This window comes from Mus caroli, chromosome 11 (genome assembly GCF_900094665.2).
Source record: "Mus caroli chromosome 11, CAROLI_EIJ_v1.1, whole genome shotgun sequence".
NCBI classification, from domain to species: Eukaryota; Metazoa; Chordata; class Mammalia; order Rodentia; family Muridae; genus Mus; species Mus caroli.
Window position 1 is genome coordinate 44,266,770 of NC_034580.1, and position 7,954 is coordinate 44,274,723.

The following is a 7,954-nucleotide window of genomic DNA, read 5'->3' on the forward strand; positions in this document are numbered from 1 at the left end:
TGCATCCCTTGGATGAAATCTACTTGGTCAGGATGTGTGATTGTTTTGATGTGTTCTTGGATTCGGTTAGTGAGAACTTTATTGAGGATTTTTGCATCAATATTCATAAGGGATATTGGTCTGAAGTTTTCTATCTTTGTTGGGTCTTTCGGTGGCTTAGGTATCAGAGTAATTGTGGCTTCATAGAATGAGTTGGGTAGAGTACCTTCTGTTTCTATTTTGTGGAATNGTTTGCGAAGAACTGGGATTAGATCTTCTTTGAAGATCTGATAGAACTCTGCACTAAACGGATGGTTGTTTTGACATGTTCTTTGATTCGGTTAGCTAGAATTTTATTGAGTATTTTTGCATCAATATTCATAAGGGAAATTGGTCTGAAGTTCTCTTTCTTTGGTATGGTTTAGGTTTCATTCTATTGTGTCTTAATAGAATGAATTGGGAAGCGTACATTCCATTTCTATTTTGTGGAATAGTTTGAGGAGAATTGGAATTAGATCTTCTTTGAAGGTCTGATAGAACTCTGCACTAAACCCATAAGTTCCTAGGCTTTTTTTGGTTGGGAGACTATTAATGACTACTTCTCTTTCGTTAGGGGATATGGGACTGTTTAGGTCATTAATATGAACATGATTTAATTTGGTACTTGTATCTATCTCGAAAATTGTCCATTTCTTCCAGGTTTTCCAGTTTTGTTGAGTATAGCCTTTTGTAGCAGGATCTGATGATGTTTTGGATTGAGTCTGTAGTTCTCTAGGAAACAATCCTTCTGGGCTTGTGAAAGAGAAAAGTTTAAATGAAAAAGACAGGGAGATGAAACAAGATAACATGGTAAAATGCTCAAATTTCAGGTGTGCATTTATGAAGCTGTCAAAAATATTAAGCATGTCCTCAGTAGGCACCAGGGCTCACTGCCTTCCTTGTGGAAGGTGGAAGCAAGGAGCTCCTATGGTTCATTTTAACTCACTGTTCATTGCTCAGCAGTGGGTAAGTGCTGATTGCTACACAGCCTTCAAAAGTAATCTGAGTTAAGAAGAGTGCACTCTGAGGAGTTGTGGGGAGTGAATGAATGAATGAATGAATGACTTTTCACAAAGTCAGTTTCTTACTTTTGGCAACCTTGTCAGACTCTTGCTGTTTCAGAGTCTGTCTCAAACGTTTTTCACAGTGTTTCCTCTTCTATGATAGTTGGAGAAAATGATCAGATCATACAAAGAGCCATTTCATAGAGTATGTGACTTTAAGACATGGATAAATTTACTTAAATAGAGAAACTTCATAACCTGCCTCTTGTGACACATCTCCTCCCATATGGCCATACCTCCTTATCCTTCCCAAAGAGTTTTGTCAACTGGAGATTATGCATTAAAATATATGTATCTATGGGGGTTGTTCTCATTCAGACTACCATACCTTCCCACTGATTGCCTTGATCTGCATGCTGAAAAGCCCAGAACTTTGCTATCACATATGTTTGCGCTCACACCTTGCTGGAGCTCTGAGTGGTCCAAGCATCTATTTTATCTTAGTGTTAGTTTCTTGTTTAATAAAATGAGCATTACATTAACCACTCTCAGCATTTGATGTGTAGTATATATACAATAAATATTTTCATTACCTGTTCTTGTTAAATAGAAAGTAAAGTAGTTTAGGGTATCTTTTCTCAACACACACCCACACACCATGAAGAGGGTGAGTGTAATTAGATTGCATTATATACTTGTCTGGGATTGTCAACGATTAAATTTAATAAGCAAGCTCTGTCAATATCTTTCAGTACTGAAGATCTCCACCTCCTATGTCCCAAGAAAGACTCGAGAAAGTCTTTCACATAGCACTGTAGCTGTGTACACACATGTTCCCTGTCTCATTTTTTTGAGAAAAAAATATAAAAAGTGATTCTGTGACTTCTTTCTCAAAACATACTAGTAAAACTGCAGCATTTTGATGTCTTCAAATTCTATATGGCAATTAAGAAGAGAACTGTCTCAGGGGAAACCCATTTTTGTTTACTGCTCATTTCTTCTATTTTATCTGTATTGGGATATATTTTTAGTAGTGAGTGGGAAAGATTTTCATGCTCAGAAGGTATCTCATTTTAATCATGGCTTGACCTACTTACTAATTTCTTGTCATAGACAACTTTCTGCATGAGTCTGTGCTTATGAATCTAAAGTGTTAATAGAACTTCCTATCTTTCCCTTCCCCACTCTCCTTCCCTTTCTCCTTCTTCTTCTCTTTCTCCTCTTCCTCCTCCTCCTTCTCACCATCCTTATTCCTCCTCCTACCTCTACATTTCTTCTTTCTCCTCTCCCTCCTCTTCTTCCTCCTTCTCTTTCTCTTCTCTCTCTTCTCTCTCTTCTTCTCTCTCTCTCTCTCTCTCTCTCTCTCTCAAGTTATCTCACTATATTGCACCTTGGACTCACAGACATCATCCTGCCTCTCCCTCCCAAATGCCAGTCTCACTCAGATAGGACTTTGCTCATCTTGAGCTGAAAAAGGTTAGCAGGATGTAACACAAGAAGATGAGGTTGATTTAATGTCATCATTAATGATTACATCTATGAGCAATTTTTGGGGGTGTTAGCTTAGCATTTAATGAAAGAGCCATTTCTACAGACTAATCTAAGTGCATTTTTATTGAAAATTTTCATACACAATATATTTAAATGATTTATGTATTCTTGTTTGTGCATTGATGTTCTGTTTCCACATAGGTTTGTGTGAGGGTGTTAGATCCCCTGGAACTGGAGTTACAAAGTGTTGAAAAGTGTCATGTGGTTGCTGGAAACTGAACCTGGGTCCTTGAGAAGAACAGCCTGTGTTCTCTTTTCTTTTCTTTTTTTTTAAAGATATTTTCTTCATTTGCATTTCAAATGCCATCCCGAAAGACCCCTGTACCCTCTCTGTCCCCACTCTGCCCCCCAACCCACCCACTCTCAAGGGCCTCTCCTCCAATTGATGACCGACAAGGCCATCCTAGGCTACATATGCATCTAGAGACACAACTCTGTGGGGTACTGGTTAGTTCATGTTGTTGTTGTTCCTATAAGGTTGCAGACCCCTTTAGCTCCTTCAATACTATCTCAGGCTCATTCATTAGGTGCCTTGTGTTCCATCCAATAGATGACTGTGAGCATCCACTTCTGTATTTGCCAGGCACTGGCATAGCCTCACAAGAGAGAGCTATATTAGGGTCCTGTCAGCAAAATCTTCCTGGCAAATACAATAGTGTCTGGGTTTGGTGGTTGTATATGTGATGGATACCTGGGTGGGGCAGTCTCTGGATGGTCATTTCTTTTGTCTCAGCTCTGAACTTTGTCTCTGTAACTTCTTCCATGGGTATTTTGTTCCCCATTCTAAGGAAAAAACAAAGTATACACACTTTGGTCTTCCTTCTTCTTGAGTTTCATTTGTTTTGCATATTGTATCTTGGGTATTCTAAGTTTCTGGGCTAATATCCGATTACCAGTGAATGGATATCATGTGTGTTCTATTGTTATTGGGTTACCTCACTCAGGATAATATCCTCCAGATGCATCCATTTGCCTAAGAATTTCATGAATTCATTGTTTTTAATTGCTGGGTAGTACTCCATTGTGTAAATATACCACATTTTCTGTGTCCATTCCTCTGTTAGAGGATATCTGGGTTCTTTCCAGCTTCTGGCTATTATAAATAGGGCTGCTATAAACATAGTGGAGCATATGTCCTTATTACAAGTTGGAGCATAATTTGGGTATATGCCCAGGAGAGGTATTGCTGAATTTTCTGGTAGTACTGTGTTCAATTTTCTGAGGAACTGCCAGACTGATTTACAGAGTGGTTGTACCAGCTTGCAATCCCATCAGCAATAGAGGAGTGTCCCACTTTCTCTACATCCTTGTCAGCATCTGCTGTCACCGGAATTTTTGATCTTAGCCATTCTGACTGGTATAAGGTGGAATCTCAGGGTTGTTCTAATTTACATTTCCCTGATGACTAAGAATGTTGAACTTTTTTTTTTTTTTCAGGTACGTCTCAGCCATTCGATATTCCTCAGTTGAGAATTCTTTGTTTAGATCTGTACCCATTTTTTAATAGGGTTATTTGATTTTCTGGGGTCCAGCTTCTTGAGTTCTTTATATATATTGGATATTAGTCCCCTATCTGATTTAGGATTGTTAAAGTTCCTCTTCCAATCTGTTGGTGACCTTTTTGCCTTATTGACAGTGTCTTTTGCCTTACAGAACCGTTGCAATTTTATGAGGTTCCATTTGTAGATGTCCAAACTTACAGCACAAGCCATTTCTGTTCTGTTTGGGAATTTTTCCCTTCTGCCCATATCATTAAGACTTTTTCCCACTTTCTCCTCTATAAATTTCAGTGTCTCTGTTTTTATGTGGAGTTCTTTGATCCACTTAGACTTGAGCTTTGTATTTGGAGATAAGAATGGATGACTTCACATTCTTTACATGATAACCACCAGTTGTGCCAGCACCATTTGTTGAAGATGCTTTCTATTTTCCACTGGATGGTTTTAACTCCTTTGTCAAAGATCAAGTAGCCATAGGTATGTGGGTTCATTTCTGGGTCTTCAATTCTATTCCATTGATCTACTTGTCTTTCATTGTACCAGTACCACGCAGTTTTCATCACAATTGCTCTGCAGTACAGCTTAGGGTCAGGCATGGTGATTCCACCAGAGGTTCTTTTATTGTTGAGAAAAGTTTTTGCTATCCTAGGATGTTTGTTATTCCAGATGAATTTGCAAAGTGCCCTTTCTAACTCTGTGAAGAATTGAGTTGGAATTTTGTTGGGGATTGCATTGAATCTGTAGATTGCTTTTGGCAAAATAGCCATTTTGACTATATTAATCCTGTCAATCCACGAGCATGGGAAATCTTTCCATCTTCTGAGATCTACTTCGATTTCTTTCTTCAGAGACTTGAAGTTCTTATCATACAGATCTTTCACTTACTTAGTCAGAATCTCACCATGGTATTTTATATTATTTGTGACTATTGTGATGGAAGTTGTTTCCCTAATTTCTTTCTCAGCCCATTTATTCTTTGTATAGAAAAACCTACAGATTTGTTCGAGTTAATTTTATATCCAGCTATTTCACTGAAGCTGTTTATCAGGTTTAGGAGTTCTCTGGTTGAATTTTTAGGGTCACTTATATATATTATCATATCATCTGCAAATAGTGATATTTTGACTTCTTCCTTCCCAATTTGTATCCCCTTGATCTCCTTTTGTTGTCAAATTGCTCTGGTTAGAACTTCAAGTACTATATTGAATTGGAGGAAGAAAGCAGGCAGCCCTGTTTAGTCCCTGCTTTTAGTGGGATTGCTTCAAGCTTCTCTCCTTTTAGTTTGATTTTGGTTACTGGTTTGCTGTATATTGCTTTTATTATGTTTAGGTATGGGCCTTGAATTCCTGATCTTTCCAAGACTGTTATAATGAATGGGTGTTGGATTTTGTTAAATGCTTTCTCAGCATCAAAGAGATGATCATGTGGTTTTTGTCATTGAGTTGGTTTATATAGTGGATTACATTAACGAAGTTCAATAATTTAAACAATCCCTGCATCCCTGGAACGAATCGGACTTGATCATGATGGATGATCATTTTGATGTTTTCTTGGATTCAGTTAGCCAGAATTTTATTGAGTATTTTTGCATTGATATTCATAAGGGAATCAGGTCTGCAGTCCTCTTTCTTTGTTGGGTCTTTATGTGGTTTAGGTATCAGAGTAATTGTGGTTTAATAGAATGAATTGGGTTGAGTATCTTCGGTTTCTATTTTGTGGAATTGTTGGAGGAGAATTGGAATTAGGTCTTCTTTGAAGGTCTGATAGAACTCTGCACTAAACCTATCTGGTCCTGGGCTTTTTTTGGTTGGAGGACTATTAATGACTGCTTCCATTTCTTTAAGGGATATAGGACTGTTTAGATCATTAATCTGATCGTGATTTAAATTTGGTACCTGGTATCTGTCTAGAAATTTGTCCATTTCATGCAGTATTTCCAGTTTTGATGAGTATAGTCTTTGGTAGTAGGATCTGATGATGCTTTGGATTTCTAGTGTTCTGTTGTTATATCTTCCTTTTTTAAAATAGTTTTTTATTACGTATTTTCCTCAATTACATTTCCAATGCTATCCCAAAAGTCCCCCACACCCTCCCCCCAACTTCCCTACCCACCCATTCTCCTTTTTGGCCCTGGCGTTCCCCTATACTGGGGCATATAAAGATTGCATGTCCAATGGGCCTCTCTTTCCATTGATGGCCAACTAGGCCATCTTTTGATACATATGCAGCTAGAGTCAAGAGCTCTGGGGTACTGGTTAGTTCATAATGTTGTTGCACCTACAGGGTTGCAGATCTCTTTAGCTCCTTGGATACTTTCTCTAGCTCCTCCATTGGGGGCCCTGTGATCCATCCAATAGCTGACTGTGAGCATATCTTCCTTTTCATTATCAATTTTGTTAATTAGGATGCTGTCCCTCTGCCCTCTACTTAGTCTGGCTAAGGGTTCATCTATCTTGTTGATTTTTTTCAAAGAAACTGCTCCTGGTTTGGTTGATTCTTTGAATATTTCTTTTTGTTTCCACGTGGTTGACTTCAGCCCTGATATGGATTATTTCCTGTTGTCTACTCCTCTTGGGTGAATTTGCTTCCTTTTGTTCTAGAGCTTTTAGGTGTGCTGACAAGCTGCTATTGTATGCTTTCTCTAGTTTCTTTTTGGAAGCATTGGGAGCTATGAGTTTTCCTCTTAGAAATGCTTTCATTGTGTCCCATAAGTTTGGGTATGTTGTGGCTTCATTTTCATTAAACTGTAAAAAGTCTTTAATTTCTTTCTTTATTCCTTCCTTGACCAAGGTATCATTGAGGAGAGTGTTCAGCTTCGATGTGAATGTTGGATTTCTATTATCTATGTTGTTGTTGAAGTTCAGCCTTAGTCAGTGGCAATCTGATAGGATGCATGGGATAATTTCAATATTTTTGTATCTGTTGAGGCCTGCTTTGTGACCAATTATATGGTCAGTTTTGGAATAGGTAACATGAGGTGCTGAGAAGAAAGTATATCCTTTTGATTTAGGATAAAATGTTCTGTAGATATCTGTTAAATCCATTTGTTTCATAACTTTTGTTAGTTTCACTGTGTCTCTGTTTAGATTCTATTTCCATGATCTGTTCATTGATGAGAGTGAGGTGTTGAAGTCTCCCACTATTATTGTGTGAGGTGCAATGTGTGCTTTGAGCTTTACTATGGTTTCTTTAATGAATGTGGATGCCCTTGCATTTGGAGCGTAGATATTCAGAATTGAGAGTTCCTCTTGGAGGATTTTTACCTTTGATGAGTATGAGGTGCCCCTCCTTGCCTTTTTTGATAAGTTTGGGTTGAAAGTCGATTTTATTCGACTTTAGATTGACTAGTCCAGCTTGTTTCTTCAGACCATTTGCTTGGAAATTTGTTTTCCAGTCTTTCACTCTGAAGTAGTGTTTGTCCTTTTCCCAGAGATGGGTTTCCTGTAACCAGCAACATGCTGGGTCCTGTTTATGTAGCCAGTCTGTTAGTCTATGTCTGTTTATTGTGGAATTGAGTCCATTGATATTAAGAGCTCTTAAGGAAAAGTAATTGTTTCTTCCTGTTATTTTTGTTGTTAGAGTTGGGGTTCTGTTCTTGCAGCTTTCTCCTGTTAGGTTGAAGGATACTTTCTTTCTTTTTCTAGGACATAATTTCTGTTCTTCTGTTGGTGTTTTCCCTTTATTATCCTTTAAAGGCTGGATTCATAGAAAGATATTGTGTGAATTTGGTTTTGTCATGCAATACCTTGGTTTCTCCATCTATAGTAATTGAGAATTTTGCTGGGTATAGTAGCCTGGGCTGGCATTTGTGTTCTCTTAGGGTCTGTATAACATCTGTCCAGGATCTTCTGGCTTTCATAGTCTCTGGTGAGAAGTCTGGTG